Genomic DNA, 12,775 nt, shown 5'->3' with positions numbered 1-12,775 from the left:
TTCCATAGCCCTTGTTTATACTTCCTACTAATTAACCTTCTCAAAACCTCTTTTTAATAATAAAGAGAAAATGGGATGGGAGTCCCCTTGTCTAATGCCTTTCTCTTGTTCAAAAAAACTTTGAGAGCTTTCATTTATCAAAACTGAGAAACGAGGGGTAAATATGCCAATTTCCACCCACTGCACCCATTCCTATCCAAACCCAAACCTCCTTAACACACTTAGTAGGAAGCATTTGTCTACTTCATCATAGGCCTGCTTTATGTCTAATTTCACCATCATATTTTGCATTTTTGAGGCTTGAATTGTGTGGACTGCTTCATGTGCAACAACAACTCCCTCAAAAATGGATCTTCCTAGAAAGAAACCACTCTATTCTACCAAAATGATCAAGCCTAAAACCTATTTAAGTCTATTAGCCATCACCTTTGAGATAATCTTATATATTGTGTTACATAAAGATATTGGTTTAAAGTCTTCAAAAGTCATTTGTGTGGCTTTTTTTTTGGCACTAGAGCTATGAAAGTGTTATTGAAGTCTCTAAGAATGAATCCCCCATGCCTTGATTCCTCAACCACTTCCCATAATTCTTTTTGAAAAATAGACCCTAATTTCTCAAAAAAATTATCAGAAACCCATTCGAGCCTGGTGCTTTATCCCCACCTAAACCCTTTAAAGCTTCATCTACTTCGCACTCTGTAACTGGTGCCATTAGTTTTTGGTTTTGAAACTCAATGGTCATAGCCAAAATGACACCCAAGACCTCTTCCACCTCGTTAGGGTTATGGTCTACCTATTGTTTCTTTTTAGAGAAAAAATTTACTACCTATACATTGATCCCCTCACTATCTTAGATGAGAACCCCCTTTGGATTTTGAATCTCAAAATTTTTATTTGTTGCCCTTTTAGTTTTCACTGAATTATGAAAAAATTGTGTATTCCTATCACCCTCCTTTGACCTTACTTCCCTTGATTTCTATTGCCAAAAAATTTCTTCTTTGGCTAGACATTCATCTAATTCCTTCCTTAGGGCTTTCTCTTCCTTATAGTCCTCTTCAAACGTGCCAAATTCAATGACCTAGAGGCTTAAAGTTTTTAATTTCTCCTCTATATCAGTTTTTTTATCAAAAATATTGCCAAAGTGCTCTCTATTCCAAATCTTTTGCTGATCCTTAAGAAATTATAGTATTTTGAAAAAATGAAAGCTTTATTACCTTTTCTTTCTGGAGCTTCGTTCCACCATTTAGTGACCAAATCTGCAAAGCCTTCTATCTCAGCCACATAGCTTCAAATTTGAAAGGGCATCTATCCAGAATTTTCTCATCTTTAATTCTCAAAAGGATAGGGAAATGATCTAATCCATGAAAGGGAAGAATCTCTGTAGAGCATGACTAATTTGCCTCCACCTAGTTGCCGACCATAAAGAATCTATCCAACTTCTCTACTATATCCAAAAAACCTTCTCTTCTATTTGTCCATGTGAATCCACCTTTCTTGAAATGAATCTCCAGTAGGCCACTATCATTGACAAAGTTTATGAAATCTCGTTGTCTTTTCGAGCTCCATCCTTTTCCACCTCTTTTGTCTTTAGGACTCAAAATTACATTAAAGTCACATCCTAGAATTTCCACCTTATTGTTTATGCCTTGCCATTCACCTACTATAATTTTCCATAAGGTCCTTTTCTGAGCACTATTACTTGGACCATTTATGTTTATCACTGAAAAGGAGTAGTGGATCTTTTTAAAATTGACTTTTACCCATTGCCAATTTGTGTCAATATGGATAGCAATTATCTCTAAAAGATTTGACTTCCATAAAATAGCCATACCCCTTGAAACTCCCTAAGTCCCTATTAGTAAACATTGCCATCTTCCAAATTTACTCTTAAACATTACAAAATCCTCCTCCTTAACCTTTGTTTCTTGTAATAGCACCAAATCTAGTTTTGATTGGTCAAGACATCTTTTGATCAATCATATCTTGTCAGAGGCATTGCAGCCCCTGGCATTCCATTATAGGGTTTTCATGGCTCCTGGGAAAAGGCTAAATCTTTTATGGATCATAAAATTTTTGATTGACTAGCTGCATTGCCTACCAATTCTAGCTTTGTCTTGATAGATTTAGGTCCTCTCTTCTTTTTGCTCCCCACATTTGGTTTTACCTTTTTAGAGCTTGTTTGCTCAATAGATCTCTCTTCCAAAATTCTTGGATGCTCTAATAAGCCTAAGTTATTTAGGTTATCCTCCCCATTTATCTCCTTCTAAGTTGATTCTCCTGCATCCCTCATGTTTTTGCTTTTGAAAGCTACCCCAAAAGAGTCACAGAGGTTTCAGATTGGGGAGACCTCTATATCCTTATAGATATTATTACTCCCTTTTTGCATTTCCACTTCTCTTTATGCTTGCATCATCAAGGGTGCCTCCATGAACCTTTCTAAAATATCTCAGGGGTATGCTTCTAGGTTTAATGGCAGACTCTTATCTACAAGAATTCCATTCTTAAGGATTTTCAAAGGAGTTTCACATACTTTTTCTGACATAGATGTTTTCTTTTGTGGATCCATAATTTCCTTTTGTAGCTCAACTCCCTCTTGTCCTTGCCACTTTTCCATAGGATTTTCTTACACCACTTGAGTAGAAACCTCATTAACCCCTTGCTCTCACTTTTCAATCACCATAATATCACTTTCCATAAAAGTTATAGCCATATTTGTGTTTAAGCTCTCTTGTATCTTGCTAGGTTCCTTAGAGGAGTTTTGTTCCTTCAATTTTTTCTCCCTCTGTCTCTGGCATTCCCGCAATTCAAGCTCATCAAGTAGTTTATAAGCTTCTAGTCTCTTCCCTTTTAAAAGCCTGCTATTATTTATCACCTCTTCAGGAATTGAGCTTTCCATCCCTTCCTATACTTCAATAGGTTTTTTCCATACTCCTTTATCCATGCATAAGGTGACGAAGTCTAGGACAGGGTTTCCTTCCTTCATGTTTATGAGAACCCTTGGGTGTGAAGATGAGTCTTTTAAGTTTAAAACTTCCTCTGGTTTGACAAAAATTCCTATCATATCCCCGATCTATGCTAATACCTCCTTCGCCTAGTATTCAACAAGCATATTATAGAGATCTATCTATATAGGAAAAACCTTCATCTTTTCTTTGCTTGGATCAAAATTTGGCTCCTAGTCTTTTAGATATATTCCTCAACCTTCTAAAAGGTAAGGGCCAATATTTAGGATATCTTTTTAATCTTCTTTACTAGGAGCAATCCCCATATAAAACCCATTTGTTAGGATTTTTAATGACATTATTTTCCCAAAATTGCTTTACATCCCATTCTTATCATAGTTACAGAAGGCCATGGACCGAGCCATTTAAAGATTTCTTCTATAACCCTACAATAACTTCTTGCCATTTTTCATTATTAATCTGAATGTAAGACATTACCTCATAGGTGATGTGATCATTTGGTTTTTGGAGAGAAACTGCAATTATCTTTGTTTCCTTTGCCTTTTACTACTAATGTTGCTTTGGTCTGTAAAACTTATGAGCTATTTCTGTAAAATCGAATCTATCAAACTTTGTGTAGATGTATTTTTGGCCTTGCTCCTATTTCCCCATTTCCTCTCACTCCCCCATTTTTGTCTATAAATCCTTTGTGGTGTGATAAAATAATCACTTCTTTGTGAAAAGGGCAAGGTTCTTTAGTTCCTTGTGTGATTAGTTTTATTCAGAGGCTAGCAATTTATGTTATGTTTCCTGTAAGACCATCCTTCATGTTGTCTAAAATCTGACCTTGCATTTGCTCGCCACCGGTCCTTTCCCACCCCAGTTGCAGGTATTTGTTGCTACCCTCGGTGATTCCACTCCCACTCCTGCTCCATCTAAAAAATGATAACGACTTATTAATATTGTTAAAAAAGAGAATTAAACTATGGGTTTGTGCAGAAACTTTTCAAAAAGTTCTTTATATTTTTGGCCAAAAACATTGTGGCACAAGTGTGCTGCATACAAATCATGTAGCCTGTAGGCATTCAGCATACTATGTACATAGCTTGCAACAATTGGGCCATTGGTTTTTATGATTCTTTGATATATTAATAACATTTGTGTTATAACAATAGATAACCAATAGATTAGTAATTTCTTCCTTCATACCTTTCAACAATTGTTTGATCCATACGATATTTGAACAATCTATTGTTGTTGCCACATACCCATCTTCAAGTATTAATTGGAAAATGTAGTTTTCCTTCTTTCTTGTCCATTAGACCAATATCTTTCCTAGAAAGAATGCACCACCACTTATGCTCTTTCTATCAACAACTTTCCTATCCAATTAGAATCAACAAATACCTTTAGTTCAAACCTATCATTCTTCTTGTAATACAATCCACAATCTTATGTTCCTTTTTGGTGTCTCAATATTCTTTTCACTTTTGTCATATCATTTTCCTTAGGATTCATAGAAAATCTTGTAGCTATCCCAACTGCTAATGCAATATCATGTCTACTATGAACAATACATTGCAATTTTCCAATCATTGATATGTATTATGTTTGGTTCACAACTGTAGAAGCATCATTCTTAGAAAACTTATGTTCAATATACATAGGTGTTCTCACTGGTCTTGGATCTTCCATCCCCAAAAAAATTAGTATCTCTTTGATATATTTGGTTTGAGTAATGAAGATATCTTGCTTCATTTGATATACTTGTAAACCAACAAAGAATTTGATCTCACCAAACATTGACATTTCAAATTCCTTCTTCATTTTATCAACAAAAGATTCACATAATGCTTCCTTGCCTCCAAATATGATACCATCAACAAAGATTTCAGATAACAATACCTCATTTTTCTTGTCAGTTTTCAAGTACAGATTATTTTTATCATTTGTTCTTGCAAAACCAATCTTCACTAAATAGTTATGCAGTCTTTCATACCATGCTCTAGGGGTTTGTTTCAAACCATATAAAGCTTTGTACAACTTATAGACCATATTTTTCTTGCTAGGATCCATAAATCCTTTAGGTTATTCTATATATACTTCTTCTTCAAGTATCCCATTTAGAAATGCAGGTTTGGCATCCTTTTGATATACCTTATATCCTTTGTAAGTAGAATATGAAAGCAGTGTTCTAACTCCTTCTGTTCTTGCCACAGGGCCAAATGTCTCCCCATAGTCAACACCTTATTCTTTTGCATATCTTATCCATACTAGTCTAGCCTTATGACTTTACTTTTTTCATTTGGCTTGTTCCTAAATACCCACTTTGTTCCAATAATATTTTCATCTTTAGGTTTGGGTACTAGGGTCCATGTTTTGTTCTTTTCATTCTGTTCAATTTCTTCATTCATTACTTGTATCCAATCTTCCTTCTCTAAGGCATCTTTCATAGATTTTGGCTCAAAGTCACAAAGTAAATATGTATCACTTCAGAGTCTTTTTCTGGTCATAACACCATACTCTTTATCTCCAATAATTTGTTTAGGTGCATAGTGTCTTCTTACATATTTTTCTAACATAGGCTCTTTTCTTCTTTATTCATCAATTGGTTCATCTTGAAAAATAATTTCAAGATCATATAATCTCTCTTGTTTAGGTTTTGGTTCATGTTCTATATGCTTGTAGGCATTTCCTTTCTGATGTTTGGCTTTCTCTATTTGTGACTCGTCATCAATTCCCTTTTTCTCAGCACCCACATTCTGCTTCTCAGTAACTGAAAGTTGCACCTTGGCATTCCTAATCTACTAAGGATTTGCAACTTTGTTTTCTTGTTTAGGTGGAGTGCTTGGAGCACTATCATTCACATAAATGAGTGAACTATAGTCTTTAGGTTCTTTATTGCATTCAACTTCATTCTTTTATCTATATTCATAAACTTTCACATTTGCACTTTCCACAACTTTGTTAATGTTAGAGTTCAAACCCTTATAAGTTTTTCTCTTAGTGGAATATCCTAGGAATATACCTTCATCACTTTTAGCATCAATTTTTTAATTTCTATTATCTTTAAGTATGTAACACCTGCTTCCAAAAAAATTGAAAAACTTCACATTAGGTGCATATCCATACCACAATTCAAAAGGTGTAGCATTTACCTTTCTTGACTTGCAGTTTGTTTAGGGTATAAATAGTTGTACTTATAGCTTCTCTCTAGTATTTCCATGACACATTTTTCTCCATCATCAATGTTCAAGCACAATCCATTATTGATCTATTCCTTCTTTTAGCTATGCCATTTTGAGGAGGGGTCATAGGTGCTAACATATGTTTTTTGATTCCTTTGTCATTGCACAATATGTTGAACTCATTGGAAATGAATTCACCACCTTTATCAGATCTCAAGTACTTCAAACTTGTCCCTATCTCCTTTAAATCTCTGGCCAAATACCACTTAAATAATTAAAAAGCATCATTATTTTCTTTAAGAAACATCACATTTTTCTTTAAGAAACATCACAATCATCATTCTAGAGTAATCTTCAACAAATTGAATGAAATATTTGTCTCCACTATGGCTTTGAACACTAATAGGTCCACATAAATCAGTATGAACCAATTCCAAAATATCATCAAATGAGTATGTTTTGCTCTTGAAACTAGACTTTGTCATTTTTCCTAGTTGACATTGCTTACACATAGCCTTGTCAAGTTTCTTCAATTTTGGAAAACCTCTTACTCTTTTTTTTCTTATGCTAACCAATTTGTCAAAGTTTACATGACATAAACTCTTGTGCCATAACCAAATATCTTTGTGTTGTGCAAAAAAACACGTCTCATCAGATAAATCTAGATAGAATAAGTTACCTCTTCTTTGATCAATACTTCCAATTAGTTTACCATCAACATCAAATATTTTAGCCTTTTTGTGATGGAATTCAATTTTGTAACATGATTTGTTTAACTATAAAACACTCAATGGATTATAGTTAAGTTCTTCAACTCAATAAACATTATCATACTTGATCTTATCAACCAGATGTATTGATCATTTACCCTTCATAAGACATGGAACATCATTACCAAATTTGACACAGCTCTACCCTTGTCTGGTCCAATATTCTCAAATTTACTTCTATCACCAATTATGTGATTTGAACAACCATTATCAATTATCCATCTATCACTTTTATTCACATAAGAGATTAAAGTTGTTATCTCATCTTCATCATAATCTTCTTTTATAGCAACATGAACTACCCCTTCATCATTACTTTCAAATTCAGTATCAGTTTCTTCTTCAAAAATATAACAAGATTTATTACCTTTGTCTCTATAGTCTTTGTTATTCTTGTAGTCTCAAAAATCTCTTCTTCCTTTGTACTTTCTTTCCTTTCTCTCATCCTTGTCTTCTCTATCAAGATATCTAGCAACAATATGACCAACTTTTTTGTATGAAAAACATATTATGGGAAGTTTACCTTTGTATTTTCCTTTGCCTCCTCCAAATCTCCTAGTTATCAGTGCTTCAAGTTCATCATCAGAAGTATCGGTGTCACTTTTCACATGTTTTCCTTTTCCTTTCTTGTTAAGAATTAGTTGTGATTTAAAAATAGATTCAATAGTAGAAAGAGTTTAATTATTAAAATTAGATATCTCAAAAGTAGTAAGCCTTCCAATCATACCTTCTAGAGTTAGATCATTACCTGGTATACATCTCAATTCTTGTATTATAAAAACCCTAATAGCATATATAGGAATTAGAGTTCTCAATACCTTACTTATTATTGTGTCATCCTCAATCTTTAAATTGGCACCTCAAATAGCATTAACAACTTCTTTTATTCTTGCACATTACTAAACTATGTTCTCACCTTTTGTCATTCTAATTTCATCAAACTTTTTGATTTGGCTCTCAGGACATTATCATCTCCTCCATGAATGGTCTTCAATTTATCCCATATTTATTTTGTATTCTTACACTCTTTTATGTCATCAAACTCAACATAACTTAGGGCTAAAGAAATCTCCAACATTGCCTAGTTATGTTCTTGTTTTTCTTTCAGTTGTTGAGCAGTCAGAGGGACTGTAGTAATATTCACATATGCATCGTCTATAAAATCCAGTGCAACATCACCAATACTAGCTATATGTATCCTCACCAACATTTTTCATGTAGGAAAGTTCTCTTTCTTCAACTCTGGTACCTCCTTTTTATATGCCATGATCTTTAGCTTTGTGTACCTTCAAACTTCTCTCTATAAGCACCAATGCTCTGATACCATTTATTAGAATATTTACAATAACTAAGAGAGGAGGTGAATCAATTATCCAAGCTCCAAATGTACTAATTGAACAACCAAACGCTTAAAGAACTTTAGATTTATCATTCCATTACTCATTCTCTACTATAAACTATTAGCAACATCAACTAGCTATCCATTGTTCTAAATATAATAGACTTGCAGAATGTGAACATTAATCAGTAAAATGGTATAATAACATCCACACAATTTTGACACTAGGATTTAATGTGGAAACCCAATTTGGGAAAACCAACCAACAACATGTCACTAATTTTTACTCTTCCAAAGTGAGCTTTGATAGGAGCTAACCTTGTTAAAGGTTACAAAACACACTATTAAATGCGACCATGTTCAAGTATTTAATCATCTTGTTAAAATTGGCCTTATTAGAGGACTTCAAAACATTCCCTTAAAATTTTACCCTATTAAAGGAATTACATATGACTGTTAGGTCAACCTTGATTAAAGGATTTCAAATATTATTTATAATGGTTAGCAAGTAACATGTTTTAAATTGTTAAGTACAACTCACTTTTGATGTACATATCTCTCTTTAGTTCATAAACTAATTCACTGTCTAGCCACCATTTTCATCTCAATCTCTAATTTTCTTGGCAACCCTTCAAGTAATCACCCTTCACTTCTTCTCAACTCATTTCGGCCTTCTGCTTATATTCTCTAGTCAATAACATCAACAATAACTCCAACTTTCTAGAACATATCCTCTCTAGGCATATACTCTCCACACACTCTAAAAGTTCACCCTTGTACCTCCTTAAATAGGTAATTCAGATCTTTTGTCACTTAAACATCACCATATATCTTAGGGTTTATGATTCGATCCATCACATCCAATGTATGTGATCATCATCTTTTTTGTCCTCTTATTTTCTAGAAACTTCGCTTGGAATCCAATCTTTAGGTTGTTTACCTAATGCTCTCCTTGTATTGAATGATCTAACTCATCAATCATTATCTTCAACATATTTTCCATATTCTAAGAAATTAACTTAGTCAACTAGAAATTATGATTTCTCATAAACAATTAAAATGTTGTTTTTTGGCCAACATTGTGTTCTAACACTCGGTCAGCTCTAGGTTACTCGGACCATACGCTGTCAATTGGTCGATACTGATGCTCAGTCAACACTAATTTTTCTTGGCACTTATTGTGGCTTGGTTCACACTAGCATCACTCGACATATACTTCAAAATTATTTAGCCTTCTACTCTGTTGATCGGCCAAGCCAATGCATTTGATCTATCATTGTTCACACTTTCAAGACTTGAACATTATTGTCTTCTCCACTTGTAATATGAATTAAACAATCAATCTATATTGTCAAAGTCCAACTAATCAAACATCCACTCTTAATTTCCTCTTCATAACTTAACCTATCCTCTAGATTCTTTTGTTATGAACAACTTCTCAAATCCTCTTCACCAATCAAATATATATGACATTTAGATTAGGTAGAAAATTGTCTCACCAATAGGTTTGACATCAATGACAACATAACAATTGGTCCAATTATAGTTTCCAACTATTACTCCTCTCTAAATCTAGGAGAAATATTGTTAGAAAGTAAATTCCACCAAGATAACGAAGAGGGAGGGTGAATCAATTATCCAACTAATAAAACATTTATCAACCTTATTAATCCTTAAGCATATGAACAATATAATCAAAACCATAAGAAGATACTCATACACAATAACACTAGTTATGTTAACTAGAGAAACCCTTGATCAGAGGGAAAACATTGATGGCGATGGTACCCACAAAATGATGTACTAATATAAAAGTTCCTTATTAGAGGATGGATTCTGATAGGAGCCAATGAAATACATTCAATACATATTAGTCCCTATTAGGAGATTCCAACCCTATTAAGAGTTGTGCCAACCTATTAGGAGTTGTATGAACCTATTAGAAGTTGTACAAGGCAAGTGGACCCACACTACTACATTTGGGCCTAAATTGCAATGATAGGTCATCCTAGTTGCGATGACAACCCATTGCCCAAGTGACAGTACCACAAATTGGATCCCATTGGATAGGCATCAAACTTTTGATGTTGCAAATTGCAACAACAAGGGCATCTATTGCAATTATGAAGGATGAAGCTATCGTAACTTGGAACAAGCAAGAGCAAGAGTTCATCTTCTTGTCATCCTAGCTGCGACAGTATACCATTGCAATTGTGATGATCTAAGCTTTTAGTTTGTCATTGGACTGATGACTAGCCGTCAGGTATATGATAATCATGCTATGGGAGTGAAAACTATATGTCAAAATAATCCATCGTAATTGCGATGAGTATGTGACATCAATGCTATAAGTGTGACTGCTATCTGTCAGAACAAGCCTTCACAATTGTGATGCATTGCTAAATTATTTTTAAAAATTGGTGGAAAATGTTGAATAAGTATTCCTAGATTCCCCATGAAGACATCACAAAGAGGCTCAAAGTCAACTATGTTGCTCTCAGGAAGCAAGAGAAGGAGATTTTCTTGGATACAATATGTTTCTTCATAGGAGAAAGAAGAAATGTGGTCATTACAACATGAGACACTGATTTTAATGGAACACTTGGTTGGGAAACTCTTTTCAACATATGTCTTGTTGAGATAGATGAAGATGGTTGGATAAGAATGCACAATCACTTGATGGCCATGGGGAGGGACATTGTAAATGGATAATTGCAATACCGCCTTTGGTCTCCAAAGTAGGTTATCGAGGTGAAGTTGTATGAATTTCCATATTCTTTAAGAAGCTAACACTCCTGTAGTATCTCAATTTAGAAGAGTTTCATAATTGTTAAAAACTAATCTAATACAAGGGACAAAGACTTGACACATCTTACAAATGTTTGTAAATGGCTATTTGTAATCATTTGTCATTTGAACTATGGTGTCGTCATTTGAACTATGGTGTCCTTCTACATTGTTGGACACCAATAGATCCACATACTTAGTTGTTAGGAAATCATAGGTTAATATTGAGCTTCACTTAGTTTCAATAATAGTTTAACATTCTTTACTAATCAGGGCCAACAAAATGAAGGTGGAAGCTCATTTGACACCACCCACCCCCGCCCAACATCTAAATTCCTTGTTAACATCTAAAATCTTTAAGAAAGGATCAATATAATGTATTCACCACCTCTTACCACTCTCATGGGAAGTCCATCTTCATTGCTCAGAAGCAATTCATCACAATTCTTTAGTGATTCTCATACATCTAACATGGGTACATCTAGGAATGTCCTCATTGCATCCTGCATAAAATTAATCCAATATTACAAAATACCCCCTAAGAAATAATAGTTCAAGTAAAATAAACACATAAAAAATGAGAGAAAAATAGAGGAATATACTTACCAATAGGCGTTGCCATTGCATCTAAGGCCATGCTACTTGTTGAGTGAGTTTTATTGTTTTTCTATTGTGCCAAGATCTCTCTGTTTATATACATATATACATACATAGACACACAAATATGTGTGTATGTGTGTATGTGTGTGTATATTTATGTATATACATACATGCACATATACATACACACATATACAAAGATCACAAGGGCATGACAATGAGATGCAGAGATCACAAGGGCATGATAACAAAATGGAGCGGTCACAAGGGCATGGCAACAAAATTCTAGATCTCCACTGATCTCCACAATCCATAAGATCTCTTTGTATACATACATACATATACATACATACATACAAACATACATCCTTTGCATGGTCTAGAGGTAATGTCATTGTGGTAGAGGCTTTTGCAAGGGAATGAGCCTCATGATTATGGAATTTATATAGAAGTAGAACTTGCTTCTTCAACTCCTTACACTCAAATCTTCACTCAACTTATTCTTCTAGTAGTGAGAATAGCTAATACAAATTCCTAGGAGCCAAGGGACCCTAAACCTATGCTACATTTTCTAGAGACATGGGAGAAGTTACTACCAACTTTAGTACTTCATAACATTATGGATCATATAGTGATGCCCAGATTAACAACACTAGTAGATACGTGGGATCCTTGCAGGGAGAGTGTGCCAATACATGCATGGTTACTTCCTTGGCTTCCATTGTTGGGCTAGCATATGGGGCCTTTATATCCAACCATTCATTATGAATTGGGGAATGTACTTCATGCCTAAATTCAAGTGATGCATCTACATATGCAATTTTATCACCTTGGAAAACTATATTTGATCCTGCTAGTTGGGAATAGATGACTGTTCATTTTATTGTACCTAATTTGATGAAATTTCTATAGGAATTTGTAATCAACCCAACTAATCAACAACTAGACCAATTTAATTGGTTTATGGCTTTTTTCTTTCTAAAAATATTTGCTATGATATATTTTTGTAAAATTTCTTGTGATCTTTGCTCATTTTCCTGGTTTACATTATCTTTGTGCAGGATCTTGAGGTAAGTCACTTAGTACATGTTGAGTGAGTTTTATTGTTTTATTATTTAGATTCTGGAATATGTATGCAACTGGATCAAT

The sequence above is a fragment of the Cupressus sempervirens genome, chromosome 4, assembly GCF_028749045.1.
Source record: "Cupressus sempervirens isolate cs-2001-9-10 chromosome 4, ASM2874904v1, whole genome shotgun sequence".
Classification (NCBI taxonomy): domain Eukaryota; kingdom Viridiplantae; phylum Streptophyta; class Pinopsida; order Cupressales; family Cupressaceae; genus Cupressus; species Cupressus sempervirens.
The sequence above is the reverse complement of the archived record's forward strand: the minus strand, read 5'-3'. Positions refer to the sequence as shown.